This window comes from Aquarana catesbeiana, linkage group LG03 (genome assembly GCF_042186555.1).
Source record: "Aquarana catesbeiana isolate 2022-GZ linkage group LG03, ASM4218655v1, whole genome shotgun sequence".
Taxonomy (NCBI): Eukaryota; Metazoa; Chordata; class Amphibia; order Anura; family Ranidae; genus Aquarana; species Aquarana catesbeiana.
In genome coordinates this window covers 497,152,259-497,177,306 of record NC_133326.1, presented here as the reverse complement: position 1 = coordinate 497,177,306, position 25,048 = coordinate 497,152,259, and positions in this window count along the sequence as shown.

Genomic DNA, 25,048 nt, shown 5'->3' with positions numbered 1-25,048 from the left:
CAAAAAATAAAAACTCCAGTGGTGATCAAATACCACCAAAAGAAAGCTCTATTTGTGGGAACAAAATGATAAAAATTTTGTTTGGGTACAGCGTTGCATGATCGCGCAATTGTCATTTAACCACTTCAATACTGGGCACTTTCACCCCTTTCCTTCCCAGGCCAATTTTCAGCTTTCAGTGCTCTCACATTTTCAATGAGAATTGCGCGGTCATGCAACACTGTACCCAGATGAAATTTTTATAATTTTGTTCACACAAATAGAGCTTTATTTTGGTGGTATTTATTCACTACTCAGTTTTTTATTTTTTTGCGATATAAGCGGAAAAAAGAGCGAAAAAAACAATATTTTCTACTTTCAATTTTAACCTCTTGCCGTCCGCGCTACAGCCGAATGACGGCCACAGCGTGCGCTGTGATCACCGAGTGACTGAGACTCGGGTGATCACAGATCCGAGGAAGGGGCCGGTCCCAGACATATGTACGCAGATGATTATTGGGACAGATGATTTTACTGGGACATGTGGGGGACAGGTGTTTTTACTGTGTGGGGACATGTGTGTGGTGACACTGTTGTGGGGACATTGTGTGGGCACACTGGGCTGGTGATAAGTGTGTAAAAAACTGTAAAAAACAGCTCTTACTCACTGATCGCCAGCCGGCTGCAACTATCCGCTCTCCCTCTCCTCGCTGACAACTTCCGTGTGAGAAGAGGGGAGCTGATCGCCTAGCAACCGACTCTATATTTACATCACATGATGACTGTGGTTGGACACAGCCATCATGTGATCAGGAGGGCCAGTCACAGAGCCTTGCTGCCGATCTGAGATGCGCCGTGTCCAGGGTGACACGAGCGCATTGGGATTGCGCCGCTGCACGGGCACGTGCGCGATCCCTCACCTTCTGAAGGACGTTCCTGAACGTCCACTCAGAAGGAGGAAATAACCACCCAGCCGTATATGTGCAGTGGGCGAGTGGGAGGTGGTTAAAAGGCGACAGCGCTGAAAGCTGAAAATTGGCCTGGGCAGGAAGGGGGGAAAGTGCCCTGTTTTGAAGTTGTTAAACCATTCCCTTGTTGTAGGTCTTTCTGGATCAAGACATTTTTTTGGTATTACTCCTTTAGCTGCATTTAGCAAGTAGAGAACTAATGTATTCTTATACTGCTTTTTTGTATTATTTGTACTATGAAATAGACAGCTCCACAGATTATCTGGTACCTCAATTTCAGAGATTTCAACTATCTTTTGTCTGACCTCCCGCCAATATTCCCGTATCTTTTGGCATTCCCACCGTATGTGGGTCATAGTGCATTCAGAGTTACATCCTCTCCAACACAATGGGGATTTCTCTAGTTGATATTTATGTGCTTTAAGTTATATACCATTTCACCAGACATTTATAGTTCATTTCTATGCTGTTAATATCCACCGAGTAACTATATACAGCTCTTAGTATTTTATTTAATTACTGCTCTGTTAATCGTGTACCCAAATCCTTTTCCCATTTTTCATTGTATGGAGGTATTCCCAGCTCCGCCATTTCCAAAGGTATTTTACGCTATGTAATGTTTAACAGGCCCCCGTGAATTACATAGTTTTTCAAATTGACTCAACTTCTCTTCTGATCTTATCGATGTCAACCTAGCCTTAATCTGAATGTGGTTTAGAAACAGTTTGTAAACCTCTGATACAGAGCAAGCTCGTTGCACCACTGTTTAAACTCCTAGTCATAAACTATTTTCCCATCATACACTGAAGTCCGTTGGGGGGAGTTAGCAAAGCTTTCTGCGCTACTGTAATAGTATAAGTGGAATGCACTCATTAAAGTGATTGTAAACCTCTTACATGAGGTTAGAACCTAGGAGCGTAGCATCAGGCAAGCCCGCGGCTCGGGCCTAGCCCGTCGGCCATCTTGGTACACCCAGTGCGGCCGCAATCCACCACCTCCACCCAGAGCTCATCCCGGACCCCCCCAGCAGGTTAGTACCAGGACCCGGTCCCTCCTGGCCCCCCCAGGCCTGCACCGGCCCACCTCCAGGCAGGACCACCACCCCACCGACCCCTACCACGGTCCCACCCCCCCGGGGGCACCACCGCAGCCGCCGTCCAATCACCCCGTTCTCTAGCAGTTAGACTCGGGGGACAGACCACGGCTGCAGCCTACATCCAGCCAGCCCCCTCCTCGACACTGGACTTCCCTGCGTGGGCACAGGTTACCACCGGACCTGACCAGCGTCCATCTTAGATCCTCCTAGACCCATCCTGTACAGGTAAGCCCACGGGGTAACCTAGCAGTTTGATCCAGGGTCCTTGAGTCCGATCGCCCCTCAGGGGGTCAGGAAGGAATTTTTCCTCTGCTGTAGCAATTGGCCAGCTCAGCTAGGGTTTTTTTTCCCTTCCTCTGGATCAACAGGAAGGCGGTAGGTAGCCTCCATCCCCCCCCCCCCTCAGCAACTTGTGCTTCTCACCATGTTCAATTTCAAGAACACAGCGGACGCCCTCCACAGGCTAAGAAACATCGCTTCAACTTTACCAACCGCCACTCAAAAAAGACTAAAAAAAGAAAAACTACTTAGGACCAACATACAAGCAACCATCAAATACAGGGAGACACCAATCCAACCACAACAACTAGCATGCGCCCTGATCAACACCAGATCTGCAGTCAAGCACAGACTGGAAATCCATGACTTCATCATCGAAAACAACATAGATTGCCTCTTCATTACGGAAAGCTGGCTAACATCCGACTGCAACACTATCCTAACTGAATTAGTGCCTGAGAACTACAGCATCCTAACCGAGCATAGAATAGGAAAAAAGGAGGAGGCCTAGCAGTGATCTTCAAATCGCACCTTGCCTTCACCAAACCAACTTCACAGAACTCAGTGCCTTTCATGGAGATACTCCCCCTGCATCTTCAAACAACACCCCAAGACACCATTCACATACTACTATGCTACAGGCCACCAGGACCAAAGACCAATCTCCTTACACCACTCAATTAATTCATTTCAATGCACACCTTGAAAACCAAAAACCTGGTACTTGGGGACTTAAACCTCTGGGCAAACTCTACCCAAGACCCTATTGCGACTGCCTGCATCAACCAACTGGAAGAACTAGGTCTTCAACAGCTGATAAATACTCCCACGCACGGCTCAGGACACACTCTAGACCTCATCTTCAAACAGAATATGGACATCAACATATTCGACAACACACCACTACCATGGACGGACCACCACGCCATCAAATTTAAAATCACCACTAACACCACCCTCCAAAAACAGAAACATGCAACAACAACACACTGGAACAGATCCCAGAAGAAACTGCACTCTGAACTCTTCAAAACCACATTATCAAACAAAATACAATCGCTAAACTTAAACCTCTCAACGGAACAAACACTCAACTCCCTAAATAAGGCATTACTACAAACAGCAGACTTAGTAGCGCCAAAACGCAGAACACTCATCCGCAGAAAAAACTTGAGATGGTTTAATGACACTCTCACCCTACTCAAGCAAGAACGTAGAAGAGCTGAAAGAGCGTGGAGAAGAAATCCTACCAAGAAAAACCATACAAACTACAAAGTACTCACTGTTAGATACCACAAAGCAATCTTCGAAGCCAAAAAAGAACATTTCTCAAACATCATCTGAACTGCCTTAAACCAGCCGCGGGAACTTTTCAAAATAGTTGCCCAGTCAATGAACCCAACCTGCTTAGAGCCCCCAGCAAGCGATACTCAGGAATTCTGCAATGCGTTATCAAATTTCTTTATTGACAAAATCAACAACATTCGAAAATCAATTCAACAGAAAAAAACAACCAACCTTACCCAAGAAAAGCAAAAAGAGGATATCACGAACATCACACAACCGCCGGACGTCTTCCTGACCCCAATCACCACTGACACGACTAAAGACATTATGAGAAGCCTTCAAGACAGCACATCACCAAATGACATCATTCCCACAAAACTCCTTAAAGAATGCTCCGACATTCTGGCTCCCACGATAACATACCTCATAAATCAGTCGTTCAAAGTAGGGATTGCGCCAACCACCCTCAAGCAAGGCATCGTCAAACCCCTGCTAAAGAAACCCAATCTCGACCCTAAGGACCCTAACTACCGCAGACCGATAACAAGCCTTAACACCATCTCCAAGATTATGGAGAAAGTGGTAGTACAACAGCTACAATGCCACCTGGACACGCATCAACTTCTGGACACTCTACAATCAGGGTTCCGCCCAGGCCACGGCACAGAAACTGCACTTCTAAAAATATGAGATGATGCCCTCGAAGCAGGAGATGACGGAGAATCATGCCTCCTGGTACTGTTAGACCTCAGTGCAGCCTTTGATACAGTGGACCACAATACTCTACTTGTCCGCCTCACAGAAGTAGCAGGAGCCACAGATTCTAGTCTAAAATGGTTTGCATCGTTATTAGAGAATCGCTCTCAGACAGTGAAACTAGGAGCATTCACCTCTGAAACCCGAACAATCTCCTGTGGAGTCCCTCGGGGTTCACCCTTGTCGCCAGTGCTATTCAACATCTACATCCACCCACTCCTCAAAATCATCAAAAAATCTGACCTCTGCTTCCACTCATATGCTGACGACACCCAAATCTACTTCCGCATCACCGGACAAAAAGACCACCATCAGCAATTAGAGAAATACCTCACTTTGATAGATGATTGGATGAACATTAGTTTCCTCAAACTCAACGGGTCAAAAACAGAACTTCTTTTCCTACACGCTAACCAAAATCCCCAAATCAAGACTCCATGGACAACGCCCCCCATCTTTGGATAGACCATCTCTCCGAGCACCAAAGCCAAGAGTCTCGGAGTTATCTTTGACTCAGAAATGACAATGGATGCACAAATAGGATCAGTAGTTAGTGGATCTCACCATCTCCTCCGCCTGCTACGCAGACTCATCCTCTTCATCCCAGAATAGGACAAAGCAGCAGTAGTTGGAACAATCATCAATTCCCGACTCGACTACGCAAACTCGCTCTACAGAGGATTACCCCAATATGAGCTTGCGCGCCTACAGGCCATCCAAAACATGGCGGCAAGACTGCTAACAGGAAAAAAACCCTGGGAGTCCATCTCCCCATCCCTGAGGAGCCTCCATTGGCTAACCGTAAAGAATCGGATCACATTCAAGACCCTCTGCCTCACCCACAAATGCATACAAGGTAACGCCCCTCAATACCTCAGAGAGAAAATAAAACACTACACACCCAATCGCAATCTGCAATCATCCAACCAAAACCTCTTCCTCATTCCCAAATACCGCTACAAAGCAAGGGGAGACCGAAGATTCGCAGATTTGCGCTTTACAAATCATTCATTCATTCAGTTACTCTTGTTGGGCGCAGGAATGGGCCCTGCTGTTAAATATTATTTGAAAAATTTTAGTTACATGCCCCAGTCAAACAGGTGCAGAAAAATTGGGCCATGGGTGTTGGTAGTGCCAGAACACTGTAACCCCTCACAGTTACTCTTGTTTAGTGCAGGAACGGGCCCTGCTGTTAAATATTATTTCAAAAATTGTAATTACATGGAGCTGTTAAACATGGACAGAAAAATTGGGCCTTGGGTGATGGCAGTGCCCTAAAACAAAAATATTGTTGGAAGCTAGCATTGTCAAGATTCAGGCATAGGATAAGGAGCATAGGCAGTCTTCAAGGGATCCCAGATCCATAGCAAATTTAATTAGTTACATCAGCACCGGGGGCTTGATAGCTGCTGATCCAGGACTGATTCATTTTTATAAATGTGAACCTATCAACGGAGTCTGTGGACAGGCACACTCATTGATCCATTACTAACCCTCCAACAGCACTGAATGTGCGTTCAGAAAGCACACTGGATGCAGGACAGGCCAGTAGCTCGATTGCATATTGAGCAAGTTCTAGCCAGTGGTCCATCCTCAAGACCCAGTATCCCAGTGGATGCTCTGTTGGAAAGGTCTCCAAGTCTGCTCTTGCCCCTAGATATTCCTGCACCATATAATGCAGACGCTGGCGATGGTTGCTTATACCTATCAGGCCTTGGGGCAGAGGACTGAAATTCTTTAAAGGCATTGGTCACCCGGCCACCTTCTCCACCGCTCTTCCTCTGACCGAATGAAGCCTCAGAAACAAATTGTCCAGCACCAGGAAATGATGCCACATGAAGGCCACGTGAAGATGTTTCATTCTCTGCTCCCTCTGCGAAGGCAGGATGAGTTCTGCCACTTTACCCTTGTAACATGGTTCAAGAAGGGTTGCCAGCCAGTAATGATCCCCCTCCTTAATACCAGGAATCCTAGGGTTCTTTCACAGGCTTTGCAGAATCAGGGAGGCCATGCAGCATAAGTTTGCAGAGGCATTCGATTCTGAGTCCTCTGGGTCACTAAGGATGATATTATCAGGAACTGCCTCCTCCCAGCCACGTAAAACTCCTTGGGTTTCTGGGGACTGAAAACCATCCCTTGAAGTCTGCTGCTGAGTGTTATCCTCTACATCCATGCTGACACAATCCTCCTCCCCCTCTTCTTCCTGTGTGTTTGGCGGCCCCACAGGAATGCTATCTGCATAAAGGGGACCTTGAGAGGAAAGGAAGTCCTCCTCTTCCTCCCGCTGTTCTGCCTCAAGTGCCCTGTCCATGATTCCACGAAGCGTGTGCTCCAGCAGGAAGACTAGAGGGACAGTGTCACTAATGCATGCATTGTCGCTGCTCACCATCCTTGTGGCCTTCTCAAATGGTGACATGCATCTTTTATCAGTAGCCACTGGCGTGGCGAAAAGATGCCAAGCTCCCCTGACCCTGTCCGGGTGCCATACTCACACAGGTACTCATTGGTGGCCCTCTGCTGTGTGTGCAGCCACTGCAGCATTGCCAATGTTGAGTTCACCTGGTGGGCATGTCACAAATGAGGCGGTTGGTGGGCAGGTTAAATTACCTTTGATGTCAGCCAGCCGAGTACTGCCATTGTATGACCGCCGGAAATGACTACAGACTTTTCTGGACTGCCTCAGGAGATCTTGTAAGCCTGGATACCTGGTCAAGAAACACTGCACCACTGAATTCAGGACATGTGCCAAGCATGGAATATGGGTCAAGTGTCCCTGTCGGAGGACGGAGAGACGGTTGCTGTCGCATACAACTGTTCCTGGCTCAAGCTACCGTGGCGTCAACCACCTCTGAGCCTGCCCCTGCAGAGGTGACAGAATCTCTGACCCAGTGTGGCTCCTGTCCCCTAGGCAGACCAACTGAAGCACCACATGGCATCTTTTAGCATGACTGGTTGCATAGCCCCTTGAGCACTTACGGAGTACTGCTGGTTCAGAGGACAATTCTGCAGAAGAGGCCCTAGAGGAAGAAGAAGAGGAGGGAGGGGAGCATACAGCTGTTGTGGCAGAATCACCACCAGCTTTTTGGAGGCGTGGTGGCGGAACAAGCTCCAACACTGAACCCTGTCCTGCATTCTTCCCAGATGCCAGCAGAATTACCCAGTGCGCCATGAAGGAAAGGTAACGTCCCTGCCCATGCCTGCTGGACCATGAGTTAGCGTTAATATAAAAGAAGTCAAACAAATCGCAGACCGGGCTTTCCACTGTAGGTTCCTACATGTGTGGCCATAACACCTGTAGGCAGTGTCATAGACATAAAAAAAGCACCTCAGTTTTTTCTTTTTCTACCAAGAAAACATATACCATCAAATAGTATATAAACTGCAACTCTAAATCGGTGGTATATGTTATTCAGTGTAGTGCCTGCAGTCTACAATACGCTGGGTGCACTATACGCCCGTTGAGAGTTAGAATCCTGGAACATGTGAATGACACTACAAATACTAATGCTAAAAATATCTCAAATGTGTCAAAACATTTCCGGGAATTCCATCATGGTGATCTTGGTAAACACTTTTTCCTTTTTTGGTGCTGAACAGGTTAAAAAACCCCAAGAGTAGGTGACACTCATCATATTTTGCTCAAGTGTGAAGTATGGTGGATACATACCCTCAATACTAGAAAACCGTATGGTTTGAACGATAGGATGGATATAAACCTTTTTTTAACATAATCGCATTTTTCAACATAGTCGCATTGTTTGATACATTTATTGCACCATTTTGAATATGCTTTATTTGTTCATATGTTTCTCGTATGCCTGCTGTGCTTCTCTTTCTTTTCTCCAAGTGTTTTTAATTGTTTTGATTGCTCTGATTAGGATGCACCTGCCCTATTTGGAGTGCTTACTCTGTTATAAATATCAGTTTTTAAATCAAACATGTATGCTTTGATGAAGGCTTCTTAGCCGAAACGCATCAGCGTAGCCTGTACTCGTGTACCCATGTAACCCAATAAAGAAAAGAAAAAGACTGAAAGATGCTCCTTAACATGAGACACCTCCATCCCTATATTTCACATAAAAAATAAAAGATTCGCCCATGGGACTTTAAATGAGGTGTCCATGCTGATCACAGGTGAACAAATATAAAAATAGAAAAATGTTGTATTAAGATTTATTAAAATCATTAACGTCCAATACAGGTCATACATATAGATGGCAATTCATAAAAGAAATAGCATAACATGATAGTCCTACAAACATAGCCAGAGTGACATACATCAAAGTATCATAAATACAGATATACATAATACATCTCTAACCCGACGCGTTTCGCGAGCTCTCCTCGCATCATCAGGGGCTGATGTGTATATCTGATGTCTGTAACAAGTAAAAAAAGTAAAAAATAATAATTTGGAGTATAGGTTATGATTTGGACAAAGGCACAAAGCCAAAACTAATGGTCACCGTTATACTGTTTCGTATTCCTCTGCTACATCTATTTTTATAGATTTACATATATATATATTTATACTCATATATCTTATTATAGTGAGCACACTCTGCAAGGATTCTGGGTGACATTTGCGTCCAACCCTCTCCTCCTCTTTTCCATTCTGTTGTCCTGCCTGCCCTATGCCTGACCTCGGCTTTCCATGCTTTGGCCGTCGTCCCTTCAGCTCCCGTGGGAGAGGCTCTCCGTCCGCCCCTGCTGGGGGTTGACCCCTGGAGCTAATTACCTGACAAGTAAGTACGGTGACCATTAGTTTTGGCTTTGTGCCTTTGTCCAAATCATAACCTATACTCCAAATTATTATTTTTTACTCTTTTTACTTGTTACAGACATCAGATATACACATCAGCCCCTGATGATGCGAGGAGAGCTCGCGAAACGCGTCGGGTTAGAGATGTATTATGTATATCTGTATTTATGATACTTTGATGTATGTCACTCTGGCTATGTTTGTAGGACTATCATGTTATGCTATTTCTTTTATGAATTGCCATCTATATGTATGACCTGTATTGGACGTTAATGATTTTAATAAATCTTAATACAACATTTTTCTATTTTTATATTTGTTCACCTGTGATCAGCATGGACACCTCATTTAAAGTCCCATGGGCGAATCTTTTATTTATTATTTTTTACATGTAACCCAATAAAGGACTTTTATTCAAGAGCATCCGAGTCGCCAGCCCTTTTTTGATCCAAGTACTGCATTTTGAGGCCTGAACGTCCTGGCTAGAGCATCGGATCACAGCTCAAAGATCATCATATTGGCAGTGGAGCTGGGGTATCATTTTGCTTCTTCAGCGGTAATAAACCTTGCAGCTGACCGCCCTGTGCAGCGAGGCCAAAACATTACCTTGCACATTACGGCAGAGAGCTGGAATGGCCTTGCGTGAAAATAAATGTCGTTTTGGAACCTGCCACTGTGGTACAGCACATTCCACAAATTCACAAAAGGGGGCAGAGTCTACCAGCTGAAAAGGCAGCAGTTGCAGTGCTAGCAATTTGGCCAAGCTAGCATTTAGACACTGAGCATGTGGATGGCTGGGACAGAATTTTGGTTTACGATTCAGCAACTGGGGTAGCAAAATTTGCCTGCTGAAATCAACTGGTGGTGTAGCAGATTGGCTGCAAGTACTTGTGGCACCTTTTGCTATATCTTTATTCCTCTCAGTGCAAGTTTTTGAGAGGACTGGAGGTATAGTAGGGTTTGAGATCCAAGATGAGGAGCAAGGAGAAGTCCGCCTTTTTCTATGATGTGGGTCTTTCAAGTGCTGTTGCCAACGGACTGCATGGCAGGTCCTCATATGTCTTGTCAAGCATGTGGTGCCCAAGCGGCTGCTGTTCTGCCCATGCTTGATCCATTTCAGACATAGATTGCAAACAGCTTCTACTGCACACGTGTCGAAAAAAGCCCACACCAAGGAACTTTTGCAAGTCAGTGGGGAGTCAGTAGAGCCCTGCACCTGCGGAGCTCTATGGTGTAATGCAATAGGGTGGCTGCACTTAGGCTGACCCCTAGAGGACTTCCTGCCTCTTTGGAGTTGTGCCTCCCCCTCCTCCTCACTTTCCTCCTGTCTTCTCTCAGGTACCCAAGTACAGTCAGTGACCTCATCATCCCCTCCCTCCTTGTCACTGGAGCAAACTTGTCAGTACGCAGCCACGGTGCCCATCAAATGCAGCCACTGTGCCCATTAAACGCAGCCACTGTGCTCGTCAAAAGCAGCCACTGTGCCCAAATGCAGCCACTATGCCATAAAGCGCAGCCATGTTGCCCATCAAACGCAGCCACTGTGCCCGTCAAATGCAGCCACAGTGCCATCAAACGCAGCCACTGTGCCCATCAAACGCAGCCACTGTGCCCATCAAACGCAGCCACTGTGCCATAAATCGCAGCTACGGTGCCCATCAAACGCAGCCATGGTGCCCGTCAAACGCTGCCACTGTGTTCATTAAACGCACGGGGGGGCTGTTTGCAGGGGGGGCCCCATACAACATTTTGCTATGGGGCCTTGTGATTTCTGGTTACGCCCCTGCCTGGGAACCAACATCAGAGCCTTCAAATTGCTCTGCATCCTCCAGTAGCATGTAACCGACACTATGGTCAAATAATTCTGGTGACTCCTCCGTGCATGATGGTGGGGCTACGGAAAAAGTAACTGTGGACAAGGAGCCGGTGGAATAGGCCGCTTTGGCAGCTGCATTGGAAGGCAAACTACTATGAGCCTGGGTGACAGAGGATGAGGACGGCTTCGTTATCCACTCCACCAATTCTTCTGTGGCTCAATAACATGGCCAGCAGCAGAAAAAAAGGATAAGCGTGCCCACAGGCCATCTGCAGAGGATGCACCATGTCAACGACCACCACTGTTCACTGTAGACACAGAGACTGCTTGCCCTCTTTTAGTGGCCTGTGAGCATCTGCCTCTCCTCGGTGGCCTTCTGGACATGATTGGGATTTTTTTTTAACACCGCATTACACTGTATTATATACTGTGTACACCGCCTGCACTGTATTAGAAACTGCACACCATCTGCACTGTATTATATACTGTGTATATCGCCTGAAGTGTATTAGAAACTGTACACACTGTATTATATACTGTGTCCACCGCCTGCACTGTATTAGAAACTGTACAACGGCTGCACTGTATTATTTACTGTGTACACAACCTGAAGTGCTGTCAGGGAATTTAGTAGACCAGACTGTGTGAACTACAAAAATAAAAATTAAGTACAGCGCTACGTTTAGAAAGAAAGTGAAAAGCAGCCAACACACCTATAGACTCAAGGCAGAAAAAAAACAAAAGAAACAAAAGTGTGGCGCTATATATCACATCCACAGCCGTGTGTATTACAATAAAGACATATAAAAATAGTGAATACTACCAAAAAATGTATGATCATAAAATGGATAGTGTCAAATAATTAATCAGTGTTGATCACATATAAAGTAAATACACAATAATGCTTAATCATCAGATGTGCCAGTGATTAGTAGAAACCCGTGCTGGTTCCATGAGCCAGACACCAAACATAAAAAACATAAAACTTTAAAAGTCCATAAAAAATGTGTAGAAAAATAGTGAAGAAAATATTAACAGAGTTCAAAGGGGGTGATGCATGGCCACATGGTATTCACAGAATTTTAGTCGCACCAAATCTGGCGAGTGGGCAGAAGTCGCACCAAAGTCGCACCAAATCTGGCGAGTGGGCAGAAGGGAAACCATAAGTGTACATAGATTGTACATCAGTGCCGGGGCCAACACCAGGAGTAGAGGAGGCTTACCGGAAAAAATTGACCTGAAATGGCGTACGCCAGACAAGTCAAAAAAACATAATAACCACTGGTTCTGGTAAATGCGTCTTGTCAGATGTCATCAACAGATGGTGGAAAGAAAAAGGGGGGGTCCGCACGGCTTCCTCTGCCATAGGTGGACCCCTCACGATCGCCGCTATTTGATATTTGAGCTCTGTTTCGTTCTTCCAAATGTGAGTTTGTTTTTTATTATTTTAATAAACTAGTGTTTTAAAACGTTATTACGCTATGTGAGTTTTGTTTGCTCCTTGCATGGCATATGAAACTACACGTTTGGCTTATGCTGGATTACCTATGGGAGAGGAAGCCGTGCGGACCCCCCTTTTTCTTTCCACCATCTGTTGATGACATCTGACAAGACGCATTTCCCAGAACCAGTGGTTATTATGCTTTTTTTACTTGTCTGGCGTACGCCATTTCAGGTCAATTTTTTCCGGTAAGCCTCCTCTACTCCTGGTGTTGGCCCAGGCACTGATGTGCAATCTATGCACACTTGTGGTTTCCCTTCTGCCCACTCGCCAGATTTGGTGCGACTTTGGTGCGACTTCTGCCCACTCGCCAGATTTGGTGCGACTAAAATTCTGTGAATACCATGTGGCCATGCATCACCCCCTTTGAACTCTGTTGATGTTTTCTTCACTATTTTTCTACACATTTTTTATGGACTTTTAAAGTTTTATGTTTTTTATGTTTGGTGTCTGGCTCATGGAACCAGCACGGGTTTCTACTAATCACTGGCACATCTGATGATTAAGCATTATTGTGTATTTACTTTATATGTGATCAACACTGATTAATTATTTGACACTATCCATTTTATGATCATACATTTTTTGGTAGTATTTACTATTTTTATATGTCTTTATTGTAATACCCACGGCTGTGGATGTGATATATAGCGCCACACTTTTGTTTCTTCAGACTGTGTGGACTGCACAGGGGAAACCAGAAATGCATGTAAGTGAATAATAATGGTGTTTATTTAAATAGGTGACAAATAAGTGAATATAAACAGTGCAAAACCAACCACAGACCCACAAACAGTATATACAAATAAATGGAGAATCGTAAACAAAAGCCAGGCCGAGGTCATACACAGGGAGGTCAGCAGATGGATAAGGATGGGAAACCAACAGGACAGGGGGAGGATGGATGGATAGGTTACATGGCAGGGATCCAAGGAAATCAGGAAACAGGAGGGACAGGTCCAGGATGGGCTTAGGAAAGGGATCGGATCAGATCAGGTCAGAAACAGGCTCAAGGTCAGGATACAGGCAGCAAGGTCAGGGCGCAGGGAGAAAGATACCAAGGCAAGCATGTGAGGGCTTACTGGGTATTTATGAGACTGCCTGTAATTGACCTTATGTCACACCTGAGTGCAGGAGGTGCTGTCTGCTCCACACTGCCGGAACACGCCCGCTGGTGGACACCGGTACTACGGCCCAAGGATCCAACAGTGCCACCAGCAGGTGAGTCCTCTTATTACAGGTCCTGGGTGTTGGAAGACATCCGCTGGTGGACACTGGTACTGCAATGCAAGAGACCAGCAGCGCCAACGGGTGAACCCTTTCATGACAAGTGTATTAGAAACTGTACACACTGTATTATATACTGTGTACACCGCCTTCACTGTATTAGAAACTGTACACTGGCTGCACTGTATTATATACTGTGTACACCGCCTGTTAACTTGGTGGACAGATCTGATTTTACCAGCTGACTAAAGGACCATACACACAATCAGAAAACCATACAAAAAAATATCTCTTTTGAAGGGATCGTACAATTATCTGATCATTAGTACACAGCTTTCGTCAGAAATTATCCAAAGGGACAAACATGAATATTTTTCTCGTACGATTCCAGATCATACAATTTTCATTTAAGCAGTACAACGTTTGTCTGAAAATACAATACAAACACAATACAATATATTATATCACTTTTGAATTTTTATTCTGTCGTTCGAGAATTTTCAAAATTTAGTAACCTCTTAATTTTTGACAGCTTAACCTCATCTTTTGACCTAAACCAACGGACACATACTTCCACTCACTCCAATGGTATTACCCTTGACCTTGTATTCTCCCATCTCTACAATCCTGGCAACCTCACCAACACCCCCTTATCTCACTCTGATCACAACCTTATCAGTTTCACTGTATCCTTACCTCAAACCACCCATCCCTCCAAGCAGCAAACAATTACTTGTAGGAACCTTTGCCACTTTAACTCTTCTCTTCTCTATTCTGCTACTGACTACCTATGTGACATACTCTCTGCCCTGTCCTGTCCCGACCTAGCCACCTCTGTCTACAACAGTTCACTCTCATCATCACTAGATGCACTTGCTCCTCTAAAAACATGCAGAATCAGGCCCCGATCGTTACAACCCTGGCAAACTGACAACACTAGAAATCTCAAGAGACATTGCCATGCTCTTGAATGACTATGGCGTAAAACCAAATGCCTGCAAGACTTTACCTTATATAAATCTGCCCTTCTAAAATACATGGCTCAATGCTGCTAAACAAGCCTACTTTGTCTCTCTTATTAATACCTTGTCATCCAGTCCCCGTCGGCTCTTCTCAACCTTTAACTCTCTGCTTCATCCCCCACCCCCTGTACCCACTAACTCACTCACTGCCCAAGAGATTGCCAATCACTTCAAAGACAAGATTGATGCAATTTGTGAGGACACCTCCACTGTGTGTACATCTTCCCCAGCCAACATACCTTGCCTAACAGCACATTCAAGACTCGCCTCTTTTGAATTGGCTACTGCTGAAGAGGTTACAAAACTTTTCTCAGATGCCCACCTAACCAATTGTCCCTTTGATCCTGTTCCCTCACTACGGTCACCCTCTTCTTCTATCCTATGCTCCCTCACTCACATCTTCAATCTTTCCCTCTCTAGTGGCACCTTCCCCTCCCCTCTAAAACATGCGCAGATCACTCCCATACTTAAAAAGCCCTCACTGGACCCCACCAACCTGAACAACTTAAGACCCATCTCATTGTTCCCATTTACCTCTAAACTTCTAGAACGCTTAGTCTAAAACCATCTTAGCTCCTACCTCAGTGAAAATAACCTTCTTGACCCCTTACAGTCTGGCTTTCTCTCACAGCACTCCACGGAAACTGCCTTACTAAAACTCACTAATGATTTACTAACTGCTAAAACCAACAGTCAGTACTTCATACTCCTACTACTTGACCTCTCTACAGCCTTTGATACTGTTGACCACCTGCTCCTTCTCAATAAACTACATTCCCTTGGCCTCCAAAGATTCTGCTCTATCCTGGTTCTCTGCCTATCTATCACAGCGCTCCTTCAGTGGAAAGAAAGGAAGTAGTGGTTGTTATGACCTTAGTAGATAAGGCACCTCATCCCAATAGTAAAATAAAATAGGGAGCAAGGAGATGGGGATTGTTGCGGTGCCAGAAATACATCAATACAAAATAGTATAAAATAAATGAGTTTATTACAATTGATTAAAAAGACAATTCATAGACAATACATAAGTTGAGGGAGCATAGAACAGTGTCTGTACAACCAATAGTGGATGGAGGTAGGTCAGGGTGTCCCTACTAGTTTCGCCAAAACATTGGCTTCATCAGGGACACAGAGCAAGATATACATCGGTTGTTATTCTACAAAAAAGACATATGAGCATTAATTATGCAAAAAGAAAAAACAAACATCGCTGTGTGTGTCACTAGATGGCTATGCATAAGGGCTAGACAAGTACGGTCCCCTCCCAGATGTCCCCTCCCCCGGATGGAAGACCATCTGTTGGACACTAAGCCATATAAAGGTCACCCAAACATACCCTGGGAGCCCAACGGGGCAGGATGGAGCAGAAAGATCAAGAACACAAAAGATACCGATACCTTTAACAGAGGAACAGATTTTCGTACTTAAACTCGGACTTACATTTTGCCCTTCTGTTGATCTTGATAGATTCCAATTGATTAAGGATATACACCTGTTCGCCCGACATTTGATGTTTAAAGTCATTTATGATAAACCTTTGTCCACTGAATCCCCTGACTTTTCCCCAGTGGAATGAAACTGAATTGCAGGCCATGGATGACCTTATGTCGCTTTGGGAGGAGGGACACACTGACAACGACGGGCCGTCCAATATTGCCCTTTCCTGTGTCGTCGTCCCTGGTGTGTCCTTTCCCCCTCCTGTTTCTTTTAAGCCTAAGTCTCGCGCATTCCCACTACTTCAGTCGAATCCCAACATTTGGGCCTTTGTCCAACAAACTACTTTTGAAATCAAAAATCTCGAAACACACGCAAAGCTCTCAGGAACCTTCAATGTCACCCTAACTTGCTCATCAAGCCGGCTGACAAAGGTGGCAATGTCGTTCTCATGGATGTCCGGGCTTATGAGCGCATGTGCCTGGACATCCTTGACAATCGACATTGGTACCAGCCCAACTCTAAAACCTTAATACAAAACTTTACCCGCGAGTATGATTTAATTTGTAAAGCCTACCAAGTGGGCATAATTGATTTAAATACCTGGAACTACTTGAATGTGAAAGATCCAAAGATACCCACCTTTTACTCTCTCCCAAAAGTGCATAAGTCCCTACAACATCCTCCTGGACGACCGATTGTTTCGGGCTGTTCTAGTTTAACCGAGAATGCCAGCGCTCTGGTAGATAAGTATTTAAATCTGCATGTTACGTCTTTGTTTTCTTATGTTCAAGACACTATTGATTTACTCAGAAACATAGACGGCAAACAAATTCCCCCTAATACTTGGTTGGTAGCCTTGGATGTGGAAAGTCTCTACAACTGTATTCCACATACCAAGGGTTTAGAGGTTATCCGTGATCAATTGAATGAACATGGACCTTCGTCCAATTCATATAGCCGGTTTGTTCTTCAGTTGTTGGAGTTCATCCTAACTAGAAACGTATTTATGTTTGGCTCCTCCCACTACCTCCAGGTGCAGGGTGTGGCTATAGGGACCAAGTGCGTGCCCTCATACGCCAACCTGTACCTGGGGGGGTGGGAGAGAAGCCTTTGTTCAAATGACTCGTTGTCTGCATTACTCAAGAATCTCATCGCCTGACACAGGTATATTGATGATGTTCTTATATTTTGGTCTGGTACTCGGGATGAACTCACACAGCTGATGGACCGACTGGCCATCAATGATTACAATCTCACTTTTACTATGGAATACAGTCAGTCCAGGATTAATTTCCTGGACTTGCAGATCCATGTTGATAGTGACGGAACTCTACATTCGTCCTTGTATCGTAAGCCCTCCGCGGGCAATATGTTATTACATGCTACAAGCGCACACCCACAACCTCTGTTGGATAGCATTCCATATAGTCAGTTTCTCTGACTTAGGGGAAACTGCACTTTGGATCATGACTTTTACCAGGCATCCAAAGATTTGCACAATAGACTCCTTCAAAGAGGCTACAGCCAATCCTTATTGAAAAGGGCGTTCAATAGAGTAGTCAAACTTAACAGACGAGATCTTATCCATTCAAAAAAACCTCCTAAATCTGATCAGTCGGTCTGTATTATAACTCAATTTTCTAAACAGCACATGCAAACTAGAACCATTCTGAAATAATTTTGGCCTCTATTGACCGCAGACACTACTATTAGCAAGTATGTAAAAGCTTATCCAGAGATCACATACTGACGGGCTCCCTCTATGAGGGACCGTCTGGTTACAAGTCATCACATGTGAAAAAATCCAGTAAATTGTGCCAACGCTGGCACTTTTTCCTGTGGACGCTGTGACATCTGCTCCTTAATCATCAACTCTAGAGATGTCACTCTCCCTAATGGCCAAACTCATTCTGTAAAACATCGAGTTACATACTATTTAAGTGGTCTATTTAGCTATCTGCATTTGCAGATGCTTTTACAACGGAAATACGAAACGTCCATTCTTTAAGCGTATTAAGGACCACATCACGCCCCTTTATAAACGATTCACCAACACTGCTCTTAATAGACATATTGCTACCCAACACAACTATGATCCCAATGTTGTATGATTTACAGCACTTGAGCATGTACCTTTACATGTCCGAGGCGGTGGTATCGATGTTACATTACTACAGTTGGAAACTAGATGGATACATTGTTTGGATGTCATTAAATACCCTGGCCTGAACAAATACATAAGATTTAAGTCCTTCTTATAAAAAAGTTCTTTTATATAAAAAATAAAAAAATACATCTCAGATTAACCTGTTCAGTCTGGTATCTAATGGGTTTGATTTGTAGTTTGTACGTTTGGTTAATCCCCACTTTTTCATCGTGCTTCCCCATCCCATGATTATGACAATCACTGCTTTACCAACCCCCTTACCATCTTGGGGTCTAACATATATGTTAGTCCCTAGTCACTCATGTATTTTAAAATTTTACTTTAATTGGTATTTGTTCTTGATTTCTTTTAGTCCGTGTTTGATGCTTTTCCCTTTGTGATGAATTCAATTCATATTTTGTTTTTTATTTTTAGTTATATGTCTTAAATGGATTATGACTTTACACATCTTTTGCATTCTTGATCTTTCTGCACACACTGTTCTTGTCTTTGTACCCTTTGTACTGTTCATTAAATTGCAAGAATATATGGTCATTGTCAGATTTACATCGCTGTTTATATTGTCGCTGGATGACTGGCTGAACTATCTGGCTTCTGGAGCATTGCCTGGCTGTTCCTTACCTGGCCCGCATCCCGATCTCCTCTCGCCCCTGCCATCCCTCTCCCATTCGCTCATCCACCTCTGGTTTCCTTCTGTGGTTTTTGGCCACTTCCCTCTCTCGGTCTTGTTCACCTAGTCACAGCCTTTGGCTGTATGGACACCCAAGGGCTGACTGTCTGGAACAGCCAGACAGCCCCCCGGCATATCTCCGCCCCCTGCCCTCCGCTCTGTACATCAGCCTCCTTTATTATCCTCCCCATGGTCGCTGGCTTCATTCCGCCCCATGGGCAGGCCTACCACTTGCCCACGCCCCTGTTTGCTTGCATCGAATGGTGTTCTGCCGAGAAAGTTCCGCTCGGCGGATAAGGACCCCCCTGTACTGCGCAGGCGCTGGGCCTGCGCAGTAGGATCCGGTGGAAATAGCCGAAGGTGAATAGGTGAAAATCAGCTGTACACGGCGCCTGTAAGAGGGCCCCTCACGGGCTCGCTTCGCTCGCCACGCTTCGGGCACGGCCTCGCTTTGCTCGGCTCTTTTTTATTCCCCCTCTAGGTCCACTTGGATGGTGGGGAAGGAACCTGGACCCAGGGCGCAGGCGCCGTGAACAGCTGATTGTAGATTTTGAGCTTCGGCTATCTCCGGCGGCTCATAGTAGTTCGTACTGCGCAGGCGCTGTGCCTGTGCAGTACAGGGGGGGTCCTTATCCGCCGAGGGAACTTTCTCGGCAAGACACCGGCTGCCGCCCTCAGATGCATCACATTCGGCGTTGGCCTCATGGGGCTTGTAGGCATCGTGCGGCGGTCACTGCACAGACGCATAGGCCTTTTTTCGTCTGCTCCTGATTGGCTAAATCTCGTTATCAATCAAGTGGGGGGCTTTAAATGTGTATGCTCTCAGTCTGCTGTTGCTGACTTAACGGGACGCTGCTGTGTTGGACTGTTTCGTTGCAGGTAAACTTTATTTCTGGCAATCTTGTTGCTCGTCTGAGCTGTTTTTTCAGTCTTGATTGAATACTAATTATAACCTTTATTCATTGGGATATATGTTTGTCCCATTCAATAGGCTTATGCACTCTAGTGATGTGAATATCCCTTTCACTCACCCCGGTCTCCTGCTCAAATCTGCAGCAGTTTTTGCACTGTTCTTGTTGATTTCAGGCTGAAGGATAAGTCCCTAACCTCCTTCATTGAGGTATTATTTACTATCTAGTTTGTTGGCATATCCCCATTTTTTACCATCATTATTTTTTTATCCTTTAATTTTTCTCTCAATATACTTCACTTTCTCCTTCTCCCCTTTTTTTCCACCCAACTATTTTTATGAACTTACTAGCATAGCCGCTCCATACGGTCTAACTATACATTATCGATTTCTACAGCGTCCCGGCACTAGGATATCATATTTGTGCATTTTGGTATGTAATTATGTATTGTTCCCTTTTTCCTTGAACATAGTTGAGCTTTCTATAGCCCTATAATTGTGTATTTTTTACAGTTTTTACTAGGTTTTCCTACCAAGCCCCCTACAGCCATACTATGGCAGTGTGGGGTGGCCATTCCCGTGACAGCGGATTGCATCCATCCTGCCCCGTTGGGCTCCCAGGGTATGTTTGGGTGACTTTTATATGGCTTAGTGTCCAACAGATGGTCTTCCATCTGGGGGAGGGGACATCTGGGAGGGGACGTACTTGTCTAGCCCTTATGCACAGCCATCTAGTGACTCACACAGCGATGTTTGTTTTTTGTTTTTTCTTTTTGCATAATTAATGTTCATATGTCTTTTTTGTAGAATAACAAGCCGATGTATATCTTGCTCTGTTCCCCTGATGAAGCCAATGTTTTCGCAAAACTAGTAGGGACACCCTGACCTACCTCCATACACTATTGGTTGTACAGACAATGTTCTATGCTCCCTCAACTTATGTATTGTCTATGAATTGTCTTTTTAATCAATTGTAATAAACTCAGTTATTTTATACTATTTGTATTTCTGGCACCGCAGTAATCCCCATCTCCTTGCTCCCTATTTTATAGCGCTCCTTCAGTGTTACCTACAACTCTGTCTCCTCCTCTCCATTGCCCCTTTTTGTGGAGGACCCCCAAGGCTCTGTTTTTGGACCCCCTTCTCTTTATACACCTCCTCCCTTGGTCACTTGATAACTGCCCACAGCTTCCAATACCACTTATACGCCGATGACACCCAAATCTATCTGTCTACTCCTCACCTCACTCTTTCAGTCTCCTCTCCCATTACTTACTGACATATCAGCATGGATGTCGCACCACTTCCCTAAACTAAATCTCTCTAAAACTGAGCTTTTAATATTCCCCCCCGCCCGTGCCCCCCTCCATGACCTTTCCATCAAAATCAACAATGCAACCATCAGTCCTTCCCCTCACGCCAGGGTACTAGGTGTAATCCTAGAGATTTGTCATTTCAGCCTTAAGTCCAATCTTTGTCAAGTTTGTAGAATTTACCTCGTAACATCTCTAAAATTCGCCCCTTTTTAACAAATGAAACCACCAAGCTCCTTATTTACTCCCTTGTTATCTCTCGCCTTGACTATTGCAACTCCCTTCTCATTGGCTTGCTTCTCCATAGGCTATCCCCTCTCCAGTCTGTCATTAATGCTGCTGCCAGACTTATCCAACTTTTTAACCGCTCAGTGTCTGCCAACCCTCTCCTCCAATCCCTACACTGGCTCCCAATCACCCAGCAAATTAAATTCAAAATACTAACCACAACATACAAAGCCATTCACAACTCTGCCCTGAGCTACATCACCAATCTTGTCTCCAAATATCACCCAAACCGTCCACTCCTCTCAAGACCTCCTACACTCAAGCTCTCTCATCTCCTCCTCCCATGCTCGTCTCCAGGATTTCTCCAGAGCCTCTCCCATCCTCTGGAACTTGCTACCTCAACCTGTCCAGCTATCCCCTACTCTTGCTACCTTCAGGCGATCCCTGAAAACTCATCGCTTCAGGGAAGCCTATCACGCCTCCAACTAATCTTTTACCACTTCCATCAGCTCATTCCCCACAGTTACAACCTTTTGTACCACCTGCCCCACCCGATTAGATTGTAAACTCTTCTGAGCAGGGCCCTCTTAATCCTCTTGTATTTTATTGTATTATAACTGTATTGTCTCCCTTCTGTATTGTAAAGCGATGCGTAAACTGTTGGCGCTATATAAATCGTGTATAATAATAATAATTGCGCAGTCGTGCGACGTTGTACCCAAACAAAATTGACATCCTTTTTTTCCCACAAATAGAGCATTTTTTTGGTGGTATTTGCTCATATCTGTGGTTTTTATCTTTTGCGCTATAAACAAAAAAAAGACCGCCAATTTTAAAAAAAAAACTATTTTTTACTTTTTGCTATAATAAATATTCCTAAAAAAATGTAAAAAAATACATTTCTTCATCAGTTTAGGCCAATGTGTTCTTCTACATATTTTTGTTAAAAAAAAATGCAATAAGCGTATATTGATTGGTTTGGGCAAAAGTTATAGTGTCTACAAAATAGGGGATAGATTTATTGCATTTTATGCCATTTTTATTATTTATTCATTTTTTACTAGTAATGGTGGTGATCTGCGACTGCAACATTGCGGTGGACAGATCAGACACTTTTGACACTTTTTTTGGGACCATTGACATCTATACAGTGGTCAGTGCTATAAAAATGCACTGATTACTGTATAAATGTCACTGGCAGGGAAGGGGTTAACACTGGGGAGAGATCAAGGGGTAAATGTGTTTCCTTGTGGGTGTTTCTAACTGTGGGAGGATGGGACTGACTGGAGGAGGAGACATTTCGCTGTTCACAATTACTACGAACAGCAGATCTGTCTCTCCTCTCCTGTCAGAAAGGAGATTTGTGTGTTTGCATACACAAATCCCCATTCTGGTTCTCATGCCCAGGATCGTGCATGGCAGGCGGACATCGCGGCCGCCGGCAATGCGCATCAGATCCCCCACCGTGTAGCGGGCGCGTCTACTATGGCTCTTATAGGTCCCGCGATTCGCGGGAGGGAGCCACATTGCCGCCGGCAAGTGGTTAAGGGCTTGTGTCTGTAGCATCCCCCCCCAATGCCCACAGCCATTTGAGGGACCCCTAGTGGCTGGGTTGGCTGACATTTACCCCAGGGCTGAGTCCATATCTAAAAGGGATTGGGAAACATTGAGCATCAGTCACTTTAAGTGTGTTTTCAAGGATTTTATTGCTTAGCACACAGAGAGAGGAATAAGGGCTGTAGGAACCCAAAAGCAACACTTAAGCAACACTTAACGTCTCCCCGGAGAGCCACCTGGCCCCTGCAGATATCCAACTCCAGGTCATTATTGTGTCCGCTGACATCATTGTTGGGTTGTTAATGTGTCAAATGACACCAATGCTGAGAGTTATTATTGTGTCCACTGACACCAATGTTGGGGGTTAATATTGCGTCCACTGACAGCTGTGTTGGGGGTTAATACTGCGTCCACTGACAATGTTGGTCACTAGTATTGTGTCAACAAGCACTGACACCAATGTTGGGGATTCATTTTGCTTCCACTGACACCAATGTTGCAGGTTAATTTTGTCTCCAATGACACCAATACTGAGAATTATTATTGCATTCACTGACACCAATGTTAGGGATTAATATTGTGTCCATATCAATGTCGAGTGTTAATATTGCATTCAGTGACACCAATGTAGGTTTTTTTTTTTTTTTGCACCAAAGTTGGGGTAATTGCATCCACTGGCACAAATGTCGGGGCTTATTATTACCACTAATAGCATTGTCTCCTGTGGGTATCCAGCTCCAGGTTATTATTGTGTTCACGGACACCAATGTTGGGGTTATTATTGTGTCAAATGACAACAATGCTGAGAGTTGTTACTGTGCCCACTGACACCAAAGTTGGGGTTCAATATTGCATCTGCTGACACCAGTGTTGGGGGTTAATATTGTTCCTACTGACAGCAATGTTGTGTATTATTATTGTGTCAACTGGCATCAATGCTGAGAATTATTGACTCTCGGTTGGTGCTGATTTCCTGGACAAGACAAGAGCAGAGGCAGTGTTATGGCTGTATAGGAAGATGTTATGTATGGTCATTTTTGGAGGGTCACTCCACCCAAAACTTTAAGTAATAGATGGAGGAGCCTTAATTCCCCACGATTAAGTTCCGAGGCAGAGTGAAATGCATTGGAGAGGGGCATAGCTTGGTTGGAGCCTGGGCTGAGGCTGCCATATGCCTCCTCACAGGTTTTGCTGTGATGTGCGACTTTTAGGACTTTCTTTCCCTCTTGGATGTTTTGAGCTGGGATAAGCTCTGTCCTTGTCAGCACTCCTAGCAGTTTGTCATGCAAGAGGACCCGTTGGAGCCTTGAGTGGCACCTGTAATTTGTGTTGTGGGTCACATAGATGGAGGAGCGTTATACTTCCTAACTGTATTTCATATGTTGTGATGAGATGTCTGGACCTGAGATCCCAGATCTTCACATTTACTCCAACTCCAATGGGGGGTTGACTCTCCCAGATGAGCGATTAAATTCTTCGGATGGTGCATGCAACAGGGGAAATGGGAGCACCTTATTGTGAGCAGGAATAGAGCAAGAAACTATTGTAAGATGATGACACTACAAGAGACGTAAGAAGCCATGGACGACTAAGCCTAGCACACTCCATTTTTACCTGAAATATCACTTTTGGATGGACTGGCCCTTTGAATTGTACAGGTGTTACAGAGGACATTGCAGAGGGAGTGTGTGTAACCCCCCCACCCAGTGCTGCTGACGTATGGAATACATTAGTGGGTTAAACTAATGTAGCGCCCTGGGGTTTAGTCAGGGAGCTCCTCGCCAAATTCCTTGTCAGGAGTAGCTACTGTAGTTAATTACTAGGGATCCATTGACTTCTTAAGTTTGGCCTGGTCGTACTTTCCTCTTCTACCACCAGGTGGCCGGGCACTTGGAGGTATTAGATTGAGAAGGACAACTCAAGGTCAAGTTATGGGTATATGAGGTTTCTCAGCCAATGGGCAGGGATTTTGTTGAATCCCTTCGCCTGCTGTGAGAGCCTATATATTTGGGTGAGGTCAGGTGATCCAGGTTCTTGTGTGTCACCCAGACCATTAGATGGCCGGGTACTTGG